The following is a 16,427-nucleotide window of genomic DNA, read 5'->3' as shown; positions in this document are numbered from 1 at the left end:
AATAATACATTGATGATAGAATTTATCTTCACACGCACACAGATGTTAATCTGCCTGAGAAGCCCTCCTTACGGGGCTCCATCTAGCACTGGCCCCCATAGTAGCTGCATGGACTGCTATGGCGATTGTTTCATCACTGCTGCTCATACAACCTGTAACAATTACTTTTGTAAAGTATTGCTACTGTTGCTCCTCCTTCATTGTCAAAACCTAGGAGCAAAGAGGTTACCTAGTTGTGTTACTTTAACCACTTAACCCCCGGACCATATTGCTGGTCAAAGACCAGAGCACTTTTTGCGATTCGGCACTGCGTCACTTTAACTGACAATTGCGCGGTCATGCGACGTGGCTCCCAAACAAAATTGGCGTCCTTTTTTCCCCACAAATAGAGCTTTCTTTTGGTGGTATTTGATCACCTCTGCGGTTTTTAGTTTTTGCGCTATAAACAAAAATAGAGCAACAATTTTGAAAAAAAAAATCATATGTTTTACTTTTTGCTGTAATAAATATCCCCCAAAAATATATAAAAAAACATTTTTTTTTCTCAGTTTAGGCCGATACGTATTCTTCTACGTATTTTTCATTAAAAAAAATCGCAATAAGCGTTTATTGATTGGTTTGCGCAAAAGTTACTAGGGGGTATTTTTATGGCATTTTGATTAATATTTTTTTTTTACTAGTAATGGCGGCGATCAGCAATTTTTTTTCGGTACTGCGACATAATGGCGGACACTTTTGACACATTTTTGGGACCATTGGCATTTTTATAGCGATCAGTGCTATAAAAATGCATTGGATTACTATAAAAATACCACTGGCAGTGAAGGGGTTAACACTAGGGGGCGGGGAAGGGGTTAAGTATGTTCCCTGGGTGTGTTCTAACTGTAGGGGGGGAGGCCTCACTAGGGGAAATGACTAATCTTCTGTTCAGCATTTCTCTCCCTGACAGGACCGGGAGCTGTGCGTTTACACACACAGCTCCCAGTCCTCGCTCTGAAACGAGCGATCGCAGGTACCCGGCGGCGATCGCGTCCGCAGGGCACGCGCACGGAAGTCGGGGCGAGCGTCCCTAGTGGCCTGCGCGAGAGCCGACGTTATACTACGTGCTCTCGCACAGGGGAGCCGACCTGCCACCGTAAAACGACGGCAACCAGTTAAAGGGAACCCCAGTAATACTTTAGCCCAACCCCCTTCTGCTCTGCCACCTTTGAATGTGCACAGGCGACCTGGCAATGACCTGTGGCACATTTGTGTATGTAGCGCACCCCACGTAGGAGCCACAAGCAGAACTGGTATCCCCAACCTGCACAGCTAGGCAAACCGAATTACCACAGGCACACTTGAGTCAGTGAGCAGTCCAGTACTTTGGTTTTGTATTATATTGAGGGATTTTTAACTTGGGTGGGGATAGGGGTATTATGGGATGCCCACTTGACTTTATACAGCAATAAACAGTCTCTATGTACACACCTCTTCTGCTTCCAGCATTCACTTGCTTGCAAAAGGAACAGACTCAGCTGGGACACTTTCAGTGGATCTGGTAAAGCACTCAGCCAGATCAAAGCAAGAGCCCTTTACAGGCAGGGCCCCCGAGACCCTTTAGTTGTGTAGTAAAGTCCAGTGTCTAGCTTACATCCCTGTGGCCACTGATCCTAGCACCACCTCTTCACGCACTGCCAGCCTGCAGCTGCCCCTTTCACTAGCCCTCTTGGCTATGTCTCCTAAGTCCTCCCACACTGACACCACAGTCCTTCCAGACTGCATGCTCACCAGTCCACCTGGCTGACTTCTCCTGGAGAACTCCTGGATGTGGTTGCTCTCTCCCGCTGTGCTCACACTTGCTCCCATGCATCCAGGAAGAATATCCTCCGTGTGTTGTAGAGGGGCCGTTCAGCACCTAAGCCCCAGGCCCAAGGTCACCCCTCCCCCCCAGACTAGGGGCCACCCTCAAGGGCCACGACAGCATCCTCAGCACTGCTTCTCCATCTTCTACCCGACTGCCCCTTACTGGCCTGACCCATGTGTATTTATGAGGAACAAGCCAACTGCCAGCCCATCTACTGGGGAAAGACTGGGGCCCTCATCAATCTCCAGGCAGCGCCTCCTAAACCCCACCCTCTACTTCTGGAAGCTTCTCCAAGGTTCCAGAGAGCAGGGGAAGTTACCAGGGGGTAACATACACTTTAAAAGATAAGTGAAGTCATCAAGCTGGCTGTGTTATCAGAGCAGTGTACATTTCAGGACTGTGCAAATCCTTTGCCAGGAAAAAGGGTTACTGTTATAGTGTATTTATGTATGTGCTTGGACAGTGGACTTCAGCTTGATACGATTGGTTTATTCACATGTTGTTGTTGTGATGTGGGTGCTGCACCTGGAACCAGGAACCCGCGAAAAACCCCGAACAATGGCCTCCGCCACAGAAATACCCCTCCCCAGCATGCCCCGCGAGGGAAAACTCCTCCAATTGGCTGCTAGGAAGAAGCGGCTCCGCCTGGACCCCTCTGGCGCCACCTGCCGCCCAGAGATGAGACTGCATCTCTGGGGCACAGACTGAACCACAGGACAATCCAGATTTGGCGGCAGCCAAATTTGTCAAATCAAAGAATGAGAGTAACATAACTCTCTCATTCTCCCACTAAATTTAAACATAGCACCTGTACGAAAGTACACAGGCGCTACAATAAATAATCGTTAGTGTCTTAGAAACTGATTTGATACAGTTGAACTAGAATAAGGATTCCATTTGGTGGTTCAATATTTAATCAAGTGATAATAGAAGTCATTTCCGACGTGGTTGTAGAATGTTTTATAATCAATAATCAATGACTAGTACCGATCTAAATTTTTTTTATCAATCAAAGATTTTTACAATTAATCGAGGAATTAATCTTTAATTTCCACAGCCCTAATATATATATATCTCTATAGTGGACAGTGACAGGAGAGCAGTGGATGGTATCAGTCAGTAGGGCAGTGGACAGTGCCAGTAGTTTTTTATTATTTTATTTTTTAGGAGCCCCATTGGGAGGCTTTGATGAAATATCAGGGGTCTAAACAGACCCATGATGTCTGACTTTTGGGACAGAGAAAAGGACTGAGGACAGTCCCTTTCTCTGCAGCCTTGGCTGCACTGGACAGGGAATGGATGGGGAGTTCTCTGTGCTGAGTGGCTTCCTGTTCATTCACAATTTGAAGCATAGTAACCACAGTTTACTATGGTTCAGTTATGAATGCACATGGTGAGTGATTGGCATTGAAAAAAAAGAAGAGGAACTGGGACATTAGGGATGGCATATACTGGTACCGATCCACTGTATTTTCCTCCTTCAGCAGATGAATGCCAGCAGGAGGGAGAGAAGCAGACTTTCAGTGGCTGCAGGAGGAAAGTACAGATTAGATCCAGTAAACGCCTCCACTCCTGTCTACAGTGTCCGGGTTCCAGGAGTCAGCAAAGGAAGGTTTATGTTCTATCCATCACCTGCCCACGATCGACAGGTGAATTATGATCGATGGATACGACCCCTGGATTAGGGTGAGCCCAGGCACACCCCCTGCACACGCCTGTGCCATTAGTACAAGTTACACAGCCAGGCAGCCAGCATTTTATGAACAAATTCTCTGATGACAGCCTAGATATTTATTTCTATTAGTACAAGTTACAGTCAGAAGACCAGCATTTTCAGTACAAGGTCAGTAAAGAAGCTCTTATATTTCCATCAGTAGAAGTTACAGCCAGGCAGCCAGCATTTTCAGAACAAGGTCTGTACTGGCATCCTACATATTTCCAAAGGTGCATCTTCCTAGCAAGGTGTGTAATGAGAGCTCCTCTATTTCTGTAGGTAGGTAGCTATTTCTGTAGGTAGGTAGTGGAGGTGACTCTCAGGTGAGTGTCCCCCAGTGTATGGAGTGGCATGGTGAGGGCAGAGTTAAGCCCTGGCCAGCTGTTCCCCTCCTCCTCCTCCCCCCAGGAGTGGATGGCACACACACACACACAGCCCCATGTCAGCACAGCCTGTGCGCTCCGCATGCGCTCTGCCCGCACTGCAGATTGAAGGCAGCAGATCCCAGCCCGGGGCAGAGCGATCTCCGCGGACCGCCGTCCATGGCCCCGCAGGTAAGGAGATGGAGGAGGAAGGGGGGGAAGGAGGGACGATGACACCCGGGATGGGGCGGAGGGTGCACAGGGCTATGTAGGGATGCTGCCATGGCAGGGATGGGTGACAGCGGAGGGATGAGGATGGTGAGCTGGGATGAGGATGGTGCTGATGATGGGGAGATGGAGGGGGAGGGGGATTTCCCGGGATCTTACACCTTGTTTACACCCGAATGATCGGTGCACAGCCCCCGCATTAACCCGTGCGTGCCCGCATCGCCATCGATAATGCATGTGATCAGAGCAAGCCTTGGTGGAGGCGATGCATGGTCCGTCTATGGAGTGAGGATGGAGAGACCCGATGTCAGGGACCATCACATGGGGGGGAGCAGAGGGTTAACCCATCCATCACCACTGACCTGCTGCTCCTCCTCTGCAGAAACTGACACGTGTGATGAGGAGGATGATGATGATTATTATTATGATAGAGGATGATGATAATATACACACCCCCCCCCCCCCCCCCCCCACTCACAGTCCACATTGCTCAGCTTGCCTTGTTGTCATGTTTATAGATGTGTATAGAAAGGACTGCAGTAGTATGGGGATCAGGGGATGGTGTGATGAGGATAATATGTGACATGCCTTTTCCTAGCACTAATGGTGGCCATACACAGTGCAATAAAACGCACCAATCCATGGACGATTCAATAAAATCATTTAATGTGCCAAGACAGAAATGGCACGGCCGGGCGATGAGCGACAAATTGTGACAGTTCCCATCAACCCAAGCCCATGGGTTATAGCGGGGAAAAAAAACGTTTTCATGGGGTCAATCAATAGCGTTTTTCACACGCTAAGCAATTCCCACAGTTCATCGTTTCCCATTCCTCAGGGGCTCAAAGGGAGATCTGCGCTTCTGTCTGATCAACTTGATACAATCAGTTTAAATGTGCAATCGATGGAAACTCGAGGCACACATGTATGGAACATCGGTTGAATCATGTTTGCAGTGTAGTAAAAAAATGTTATGCTGTTGCTTGGCCTAGAACGATCGTTTTCTAGCATCGGGTATGGCCACCGTTATTGAACTGTCTGCACCTTGCAGTTTTTATAAAGGAATCCCATTATTTCCAGAACAGGGTTTTACAGAATACGCTTTTTATGGTGGTCATACACGTTTATTTATCTGACCAAACAGTTCTTCATAGCTTCAGATAATATGATTGGATCTATAAGTTATCAAAAAGACACACCGGGCCAGATCCACGTAGAACGGCGTAATTTTAAGCAGGCGTAGCGTATCATAGTTACGCTACGCCGCCGCTACTTTGACAGGCAAGTGCAGTATTCTCAAAGCAAAGTTGCGACGGCGTAGCGTAAATAGGCTGGCGTAAGCCCGCCTAATTCAAATATGGAACATGTGGGCGTGTTTTATGTTAATGTATTGTGATCCAACGTAAATTAAGCTTTTTACGAACGGCAAATGCGCCGTCCGTGAAAGTATCCCAGTGCGCATGCTCCAAATTAACCCGCAAAAAGCCAATGCTTTCGACGTGAATGACGCACAGCCATATTCGCGAACGACTTACGCAAACGACGTAATCAACGGAAGATTCGACACTGGCCCGACGTCCATACTTAACATTGGCTGCGCCTCATATAGCAGGGGTAACTTTACGCCGGAAAAAGCCTAACGTAAACGGCGTATCTGTACTGCGACGGCCGGGCGTACGTTCGTGAATTGGCGTATCTAGCTGATTTACATATTCTAGGCGTAAATCAGCGTACAATAGAACATTCAATCAGAAAGTAGATAATTTGCCATGATCGTTACATGTATGGCACATCCAACAATCTTTTCGATCTTCGGATATTTCAGGTCATATAGTAAATCTGTTGAAAAAACATTTGTTTATAAAAATAATTTCATGTATGGCCACCATTGCACTCAACTACCTGGGAATGTTAAAGAACAGATTTGCTGTAATGTACCTACATTGTTCTTGTTAAAGCGTTTGTTAACCCCCCCAACAAAAAAAATGGATCCTGCTTCTTTAAAGCATGTTATATGACACAGTGCTTGTCCCGTGTCATTTGGCCCCCTGTAACAAACGTGCCTGATCCTGCTAGTTTCTCCCCACCCCCCTGTAAACTGACCACGTTATCATGGCTGCTGAGACCAGACACTGTGGTCAGTTTATGTACCTGTGTCATCAGCAGCCTGCTATCTGCTGTCCTCTCTGCTCCTGTGTCATCCTCCCAATCCCCTGTCTGTCTGTGTGTGAGCCGCCCCCCCCCCCCCCTGCTGCTCTCATAACACTAAGGGCTCTTTCACACGGGCGGACCGTATGTCCGTGTACGGATGAAAAAGGGACATACATTGGTCCCTATGACACCTGGTCTTGCCCGGTTCCGCATTCCTTCGATTCTGCAGACCATCTGTCTGCGGATCGGATCGGGTGAACACAAACAGACGGTCCGTGTTCACCCGATCCCCCATAGGGGAGAGCGGAGATCTGACAGGGCGGTCCCTGCACAAGTGTGTACTTGTAAAGGTACATTTTTTCCCCCTAAAGAGCTTCCTTTACCTCAGTGCAGTCCTCCTTCACTTACCTCATCCTTCGATTTTGCTTTTAAATGTCCTTATTTCTTCTGAGAAATCCTCACTTCCTGTTCTTCTGTCTGTAAGTACACACAGTAATGCGAGGCTTTCTCCCTGGTGTGGAGTGTCGTGCTCGTCCCCTCCCTTGGACTGCAGGAGAGTCAGGACGCCCACTAACACACAGCTCCTTTCTCTATCTGCAACGTAGAGAGTGTCCTGACTCTCCTGCAGTTCAAGGGAGGGGGTGAGCACGACACTCCACACCAGGGAGAAAGCCTTGCATTACTGTGTGGAGTTACAGACAGAAGAACAGGTTAGGATTTCTCAAAAGAGTGAAGATTTCTCAAAAGAAATAAGGACATTTAAAAGCAAAATCGAAGGATGAGGTAGGTGAAGGAGGACCTCACTAAGGTAAAGGAAGCTATTTAACAAATTTTTTTTTTTTACCTTTACAACCCCTTTAACCTCCCTGGCGGTATTATTAATTCAGATTTTAGGTGCTGAAAGCGGTACCATTATTTTGCATGGAAATTTGGCGTTTTATATTGTAAGCCTGTAATTCTTAGGCCCCATACACACGAGAGGATTTATCCGCGGATACGGTCCACCGGACCGTTTCCGCGGATAAATCCTCTCGAGGATTTTGATCCGATGGAGTGTACTCACCATCGGATCGAAATCCCATCGCGATGACGTGTCGCGCCGTCGCCGCGATGATGACGCGGCGACGTGCGCGACGCTGTCATATAAGGAATTCCACGCATGCGTCGAATCATTACGACGCATGCGGGGGATTGATTCGGACGGATTGATCCGGTGAGTCTGTACAGACCAGCGGATCAATCCGTTGGGATGGATTCAAGCGGATAGATTTGAAAGCATGTCTTCAAATTTTTATCCGCTGGAAATCCATCCCAGGGGATAAAAATCCGCTGAAACAGATCCGCTGGATTGTACACACCAGGGGATCTATCCGCTGGAGCCGGTCCGCGGATCAATTCCAGCGGATGGATCATCTCGTGTGTACGGGGCCTTAGAAATAACTCACTTAAATCTGTCCAAACAAGAGTCTAGTAGACATCCCGGGTATAATAAAATTTGAAACACAAAATCATAATTTATAATACAATAAATAAATATAAATAATTATAACAAATAATATAATAATAATAAAAATTATTACTTTACATTTTTTGATGATGAATTTCCCCACAAATCACTATCGCACAAGTGATTATAATTTATTATCGCTGTTTTCTAGCTGGTCTAAAACCACTTTTGACATAATGGGACACTTTTGGTTGCTATTGACAATCTCCAGTTTCCAGGCAGAAAGAACCGTTTTTATTATATAAAAGTACACGTAGGACACTGGGCAGACCACTAGGGACAAAGGGTGTGTGTATTTTTTACATACAGTACTGTAATCTATAAGATTACAGTATACTTTATGTATTGTGTTTATTTACTTCTTTTAAATTGGCGCCGATCCCCCCCCCCCCTGTGCGTCGTAACGTTGCAGGGAACGGAGCTCGGCGCACTCGGTACTGTGAATCTAGCGAGGAGGACACCGCTCGATCACACAGCAGGGCGGCATCGCAGGATCCAGGGACAAGGTAAGTAACTTGTGCCTGTGGACTCTGCGAGGCGGTCCCGAGTCTGACTCGGGGTTACCGCTTTTGGTCCTGAAATTCCACTCCGAGCCAGACTCAGGAATACCGCCAGGGGGCTTAAGAGCCGAGATTGCAATCACATGACCAGCCAGCTCTCTTCTCCTCTCTACCTCCCCTCTAGACTGACATCAGCAGAGGAATCTCAGCTCCGCCCACTGCATCTCTCAGGAGAAAGCTGGCTGATCATGTGATCACAATCTCAGCAGTGAAATTGGGTATTTGCAGCATTTATTTTTTTATAAATCACACACAGGGGGACGCTACAATAGGAGGCAGTGATGATGGTGTATACAGGTTAGAGTGGCACTTTAAGTGCTATGAATGGTCTGAGTATGTTCCATAATAAAGTATGTATTATGGGCCTGTTCATTCCGCTGCAGCCATTTAGACTGGATTCACAACTCTGTGTATTTGCCTGACAAGATTTCAATCAATAGAAGCCCATCAAACTGCATGTGAGTGTGCATAAGCGTGCGTTATAAGGTTCGTTGCATGAATGCACTTTACATCGCGCATCCATGTCACGGCTTGCCATTGCACATTAAAACCAGATTCACATCTATTATTATCATGCGTTGTAGAGTGTTTACACATTTTCATCATTCTATCGGACATCAGAGCCCAAAAAATGATCAGAAAATGGACACGCCTCATTTCTTATAACGACAGCGCAATGCACCGCAGACTTCTGTGCAGATTACTTAAAATGTTTTGCTTTTGTCACATGCATTGTTTTGCCTTACCATGCATTAAAACACGAAGGTGTGAATGGAGCCTAACGCACATTGGCGTGTTTTATGTGTTTCAAAAAAAATGAAAAGATGTGAATTCAACATTGTTTTCAAGGAAAACAATATATAAAGTATGTATGTAGTATGTATTGTATGTATCTAACAATAAATATTTACTGACTGTCACAATAGCACATGAGTCACGTTTTAAAATAAGAAATTATCATGATCAGTTTTTGTTCTTCTCATTTAATACAGCACTTTTTTTATGAGATTATTATTATTATTATTACCGAGTCCAGAGTAGGAATAGCTGTGTTAACTGTCATAGTAACATATTTTTAATTGATAGATGCTGTCAGCGTTTTGTTATTATCACAAAAAATGTAGTCAATTTCTTATATGTAAGTATAATTATTTGTTGCTGTTGTTTTTTTTTTTTTTTTTTACTATCAGAGCACCTGTATAGTTTTCTTCTGCCAGAGACCCAGAGGCAGATATTTGGTCCCATGGGGTGCCCAGAGCCAGCTGAAATATACCACTTCAGTTTTCACCTAAACTATCCTAAGAAGAATCACTTTTATTTTTACATCATTCAGTTCCCGAGGGTACAAAGTACTTGTAGAACGTCCGGGACACGGACATTCTGTGACAGCTTAATAAAAAGCATGACTGTCCTGGCCAATCCGATACAGTTGGCAAGTATGATGTAATGAGAGATTATCATGGGGCCCCCATGCACATGGGGCCCTTGGGTAGTGCCCAGGGTTGCCCATGCATTAAGACAGCCCTAACTGATGCAGGTGGACATAGATGTACGTCCTCCTACATAAGCCATTTTTTGCCATTTAGTGCACTACTGGACACAGAGGATCACCGATCGTTGTACCAGGCCACTATAAACGATCATAGTGATCACAGTTACAATAGTCAACAAGGCTGTCACTCTTGACACATTGTTTACTACTGTGTGATATCTATGATGGGTCATAGGGATCACATGCTACCAGGGCCACTCACAGCAACCCTGTACCATGTATTATAGCTGTGGACAATCACAGTAGTAAACAAGGAGTCATGAATGACAGCCTTGTTTACTACTGTAATTGTGGTCACTCTTGTGAATCTCTGATCACCCTCAGTAGTACTGTGTCACTATGGTGACACTACACTGCTCTGGTGACAGAATGTAACAAAAACTTTTTTCCACATACTGTCAAAGTGTCACAGTGTCCCTGATCACCACCATACCAGTCATATTGTCCCTAATCATCACCACACCAGTTATAGTGTTCCTGATCACTGCCATACCAGTTACAGTGTTTCTGATCACTGCCACACCAGTTACAGTGTCCCTGATAACCACCACACCAGTTATAATGTTTCTGATCACTGCCACACCAGTTACAGTGGCCCTGATCACTGCCACACCAGTTACATTATCCCTGATCACTGCCACACCAGTTACAGTGTCCCTAATCACCATACACCAGTTACAGTGTCCTGATCAATTTCACACCAGTTACAGTGTCCCTAATCACCATACACCAGTTACAGTGTCCCTAATCACCATACACCAGTTACAGTGTCCCTAATCACCATACACCAGTTACAGTGTCCCTAATCACCATACACCAGTTACAGTGTCCCTAATCACCATACACCAGTTACAGTGTCCCTAATCACCATACACCAGTTACAGTGTCCCTAATCACCATACACCAGTTACAGTGTCCCTAATCACCATACACCGTTACAGTGTCCCTAATCACCATACACCAGTTACAGTGTCCCTAATCACCATACACCAGTTACAGTGTCCCTAATCACCATACACCAGTTACAGTGTCCCTAATCACCATACACCAGTTACAGTGTCCCTAATCACCATACACCAGTTACAGTGTCCCTAATCACCATACACCAGTTACAGTGTCCCTAATCACCATACACCAGTTACAGTGTCCCGATCAATGTCACACCAGTTACAGTGTCCCTAATCACCATACACCAGTCCCAGTGTCCCTGATCAATGCCACACCAGTTACAGTGTCCCTAATCACCATACACCAGTTACAGTGTCCCTAATCACCATACACCAGTCCCAGTGTCCCTGATTATCGCCACACCAGTTACAGTGTCCTTGATCACTGCCACACCAGTCATATTGTCCCTAATCAATGCCACACTAATTACAGTGTCCCTGATCACTGCTACACCAGTTACGGTGATCCTGATAACTTCCACCTCAGTCCCAATGTCCCTGCTCACTGCAACAGCAGTCATAGTTTCACCATAAGTTGTTCACTTGTGCAATGCTCTCTGAAGAGCCTTCCATGTTCGGATTGCTCTTTAGAGTGCATTTGTCAGGCAGTGAGGGACATTGTACCGTCTCTTCATTACCTGCTTTAATCCCCTGGACCCCGCGCAATTCACATGAATATGTCACGATCATTGGGCGTACAGGGAATATAATTCCTCTCACAGCTGCAGAGCAAAGCATCGCAGCCACAGCAGGTTTACACCCCCTAGCCGCTGCCCCTGCAGCTAAACAGGGTAGCAGTTGATTAGTGGTACAAACAAGGCTCAACCATGAGGTTTTACTGCCCCTCCACTGTCTGTGTGTCTGTGGCCGAAAGTCCTAACTAATAGTGCAGCCAGTCACAGTTTGTTTCCCTAATTGTCACCTGTACTAACCCTGGCCTGTTTATTGACCACATGTCTGCCTGTTGTCCCTGAATGGCAGTCTGGAAATGTGCGTATACACGTGCATGTTTGCAAAATTAAAGTGGGCCGGTCTGGGTGAAGTCTAGGGCCACATTTTTCTCCCAGTCCAGCCCTGAGGGCAGCCCATTACTTGAATGGGCCACCTACTGCGTCTAAGGCCTTGTACACACTATAGGTTAACCAGAGGATAATGGTCTGATGGACCGTTTTCATCGGTCAAAACCGATCGTGTGTGGGCCCCATAGGTTATTTAACCGATGGATTCCTAACCGATGGGAAAAAAACGATCGTTAGTAGGCACATCCATCGGTTAAAAATCCACGCATGTTTAGAATCAAGTCGACGCATGCTTGGAAGCATTAAACTTCGTTTTTTTCAGCACGTCGTTGTGTTTTACGTCACCGCGTTCTGACACAATCGTTTTTTTAACCGATGGTTAAAACGGATGGACTGATCGTGTGTACGCAGCATAAGTTGCACCAAAGAAGTGCATATCCCTTTTTTTTTTAAATCACATTGCACCAAAATGTGGATACCACAATTTCTTATGCACTTTAGCAAGAGCATTGTATTGCCATTAACAATTAAGCATGCCTGCCAGAATGCATTGCACAAGTGTGAGTGGAGCCTTAAATAGGGAGAAAGGCCCGGATTCACGTAGAGCGGCATATATTTGTGCGGGCGTAACGCATCTCATATGCGCTACGCCGACGTAACACAGAGAGGCAAGAACAGTATTCACAAAGCACTTGCTCCCTTTGTTGCGCCGGCGTAACGTAAATTGGCCGGCGTAAGCCTGCCTAATTCAAAGTAGGAAGGTAGTGGGCGTGATCTATTAAAATGAAGCGTGACCCCATGTAAATGAAGGGCCGAACGAACGGAGCATGCGTGCGCATGCTCAGAATCACGTTGCATATAATCCCTAAGATACGACGGCTCAATGAGTATGACGTGAACGTAACCTACGCCCAGCCCCATTCACGTACGACTTACGTAAACGACGTAAAATACGACGGCTGTTCCCTGGTCTATACCCTAACATGACTTACACCTGCTTTATGTGGCTTAACTTTACGCTGGACGTACGCCTTACGTAAATGGCATAGATTACTGCGACGGGCGTAAGTACGTTCGTGAATCGGCGTATCTCGCTAATTTACATATTAGGCCCCGTACACACGACCGAACATGTCTGCTGAAACTGGTCCGCGGACCAGTTTCAGCAGACATGTTCGGTCGTGTGTACGGCCGATCGGACAGGATTCCAGCGTACATTTGCCCGCCAGACCGTTTTCGAGCGGACAAATGTTTCTAAACTTGCTTAGAAACATGCCCGCTGGAATCCTGTCGGTCGGACATGTTCGGTCGTCTGTACAGTCTGTACATGTCCGAGCGGCCGCCATCGACGCATGCGTGGAAGCATTGACCTTTCATCGTCGCGGCGACATCACGAACACGTCACCGCGATGTCTGTCCGCGCGGATTGACTCTCATTTCTGTATGATGGTGTGTACAGCCATCATACAGAAATCTCCGGGCGGGCATGTCCGCTGAAAACGGTACGGCGGACCGTTTTCTGCGGACATGTTTGCCCGTGTGTACAAGGCCTTAGACGCGTAAAAAACAATGGAAGCGCCCCTTGCGGCCAGCGTAAATATGCGCCCAAGATACGACGGCGTAGGAGACCTACGTCGGTCGGATGGAGCCAAAATTCAGGCGTATCTTATTTCAAGAATCAGGCGCAGAGATACGACGGAGCATCCGTGCACTTACGCGGCGTATCAGAAGATATGTCAGCGTAAGTGCTTTCTGAATCCGGCCCAAAATGTTTTCTTTTCAAATCATCCAGTCAATATTTCGCCAGATAAGCTTTGGCCTGTGGATTCCGAACACCTTAAATTGTCACCTGACTAACTAAATATGACCAGGTTTGGGGATTATTGGTTACACTTGTATCATATTCTTTGCTTTGTCTTCATTTTTACTTCATGGGTATCTATGAATGTTAGCACTAGCATAATGCAGTAACATATACAGTATCTCACAAAAGTGAGTACACCCCTCACATTTTTGTAAATATTTTTGTGAAATTAGCCTTTTTCCCTCACCTAAACAATATTGAGGATATGTGGGGCATCCTCAAATGGAAGGTGGAGGAGCGCAAGGTCTCCAACATCCACCAGCTCTGTGATGTTGTCATGGAGGAGTGGAAGAGGACTCCAGTGGCATCTTGTGAAGCTCTGGTGAACTCCATGCCCAAGAGGGTTAAGGCAGTGCTGGAAAATAATGGCGGCCACACAAAATATTAACACTTTGGGCTCAATTTGGAAATTTTCACTTAGGGGTGTACTAACTTTTGTTGCCAGCAGTTTAGACATTAATTGCCGTATTGAGTTATTTTGAGGGAACAAACAGCAAATGTAAACAGTTATACAAGCTGCACACTCACTTCTTTATATTGTAGCAAAGTGCCATTTCTTCAGTGTTGTTACATGAAAGGATATAATAAAATATTTACAAAAATGTGAGGGTGTGCTCACTTTTGTAAAACATACTTTATAACATAATTTTTCATTTTTAAATAAGCAACACTGACGTTTTCAACCGGTGGCCAATTTACTGTTACTGCTGTATTGTCAGAATATTGTTGCTTTTAATCATTTACCAGGGCTCGACAAATCCCGGTCGCCAGGTCGCCATGGCGACTAGAAATAGTGTCCTGACGACTTGGCTTGGAAGGTTTTTTTGCGAGCTGGTGCCATCTGGTGGTGAGCCGTTGGTATTACAAGTTATTACCACCAGATGTGTGAGCTGGCGCCATCTGGTGGTGGCCGTTGGTAAGTTAAGCATTACAAGTTAAACAGCAATTCTAATGTAATTTTTCACTATTTTCACTGCCATCTTCTTTCCTCTAATTATAACCCCCAAACATTATATATATATATGTTTTATCCTAACACCCTAGAGAATAAAATGGCGATCGTTGCAATACTTTCTGTCACGCCGTATTTGCGTAGCGGTCTTACAAGCGCACTTTTTGGGGAAAAAATTACACTTTTTTAATTAAAAAATAAGACAACAGTAAAGTTATCCCCATTTTTTTTAATATTATGAAAGATAATGTTACGCCGAGTAAATTTATACCCAACATGTCACGCTTCAAAATTGCGTCCGCTCGTGGAATGCCGACAAACTTTTACCCTTTAAAATCTTCATAGGCGACGTTTAAAAAAAATCTACAGTTTGCATGTTTTGAGTTACAGAGGAGGTCTAGGGCTAGAATTATTGCTCTCGCTCTACCAATCGCGACGATACCTCACATGTGTGGTTTGAGCAACGTTTACATATGCGGGCGCTGCTCACGTATGTGTTCGCTTCTGCGCGCAAGCTCGCCGGGACGGGGGGGGGGGGGTTTTGGTTCCTAACTTTTTTAGCTGGCTCCTAGATTCCAAGCAAATTTGTCAAACCCTGATTTAAAAACATTAGCACTTACTGTTGTCATCAAAGTGCCATTTTTTAAATCAATACTTATAATTGCCCTTACTTTCTTAAAAATACTTGATGTTACAGCGAGAGTGCTTTGGATTCAATAAAGATTATATTATGGCGACCACAGATGGACAGATTTGTTTCTGGTCCAGATGGAGGTGAGACGGCTCATACACTGCCAGGATCTAGGCTGGTGCTCTTTCTGGCTTGATCAATGAATGAAGCAATGCTTGTACAATGAAAAATTACTAATACCTCATACACACGGCCAGGCTTTCCGAGGAAAAAGGTCAGACGGGCTTTATTTCTCGGAAAGTGCGACCGTGTGTATCTGACTTTTTGGTCGGAAGTCCGACGAACCTTAGATAGAGATTCTGTTCCCTTTTTGTCCGTCGGACTTCCGACCAGCTCACGGTGGACTTTTGCACAGTCAAAGGTTTGACCGTGTGTACGAGGCATTAGGATTACTCTGGAATATCAAAAAGAAACTCTCTTTATAATGGCCAAGGATCAAAAGTGCTCATTAGTACAGCTCTACCAGTTTAATTGGTCACACCTCTTGCTTTTACTGGGCTATGTATGTCTGGTCTTAGGCCCACCCCTAATATTGTAGCAGTTATTAATCTCCATGCTTGCTTTCTGTAGCAAATTGCATCTATTTATTACAGGTATTTACACAGCACTTCACATCAGTGCCTGCCATCAAGGGCTTATGATCTAAGGCCCCTACCTCACATGCTGTCATAAACATGCTAGGGTCCATTTACACAGAAGCTAGTTAATCTAACAGCATGTCTTTGGAGTGTGGGAGCATAGTGAGAACATGCCAACTCTATGTAGGCATAGTTAGCAACATTGTAAACAATTTTTTTAGGGACACCCCCTTATTATAATTAGGTGATGGGGGCATGCATTTGTAGGTGTGGCCTAGCAAAAAGAAAAATGCGGCATGGTTTACATGAAATCGTGGGTGTGGCTTAAATTGGCAGTGGAGCCCTCCTTTACATCTGGTCTCCCCGCAGCAGAGCCCTCCTTTACATCTGTTGTCCCGGCAGTGGGGCCCTCCTTGCAGATCTGTGTCCCCCAGATACTGTATATGTTACTGCATT

The 16,427-nt window shown here is 45.6% G+C and overlaps 1 protein-coding gene across 2 annotated transcripts in view; it reads left to right on the top strand.

Moving 5' to 3' along the window:
- The first annotated feature begins 3,986 nt into the window (after window positions 1–3,986).
- LOC120913777 (wiskott-Aldrich syndrome protein family member 3-like) overlaps window positions 3,987–16,427 on the top strand; it is a 113,298-nt gene continuing 100,857 nt past the window's right edge. For both annotated transcript variants that reach the window (XM_040323983.1, XM_040323982.1), the window contains exon 1: window positions 3,987–4,114. The gene's annotated coding sequence lies outside the window, so the exon portion shown is untranslated. The remainder of the gene's footprint in view (window positions 4,115–16,427) is intronic.

This window comes from Rana temporaria, chromosome 9, assembly GCF_905171775.1.
Source record: "Rana temporaria chromosome 9, aRanTem1.1, whole genome shotgun sequence".
In the NCBI taxonomy this organism is placed as follows: domain Eukaryota; kingdom Metazoa; phylum Chordata; class Amphibia; order Anura; family Ranidae; genus Rana; species Rana temporaria.
This window is presented reverse-complemented; position numbering and strand designations above follow the sequence as displayed.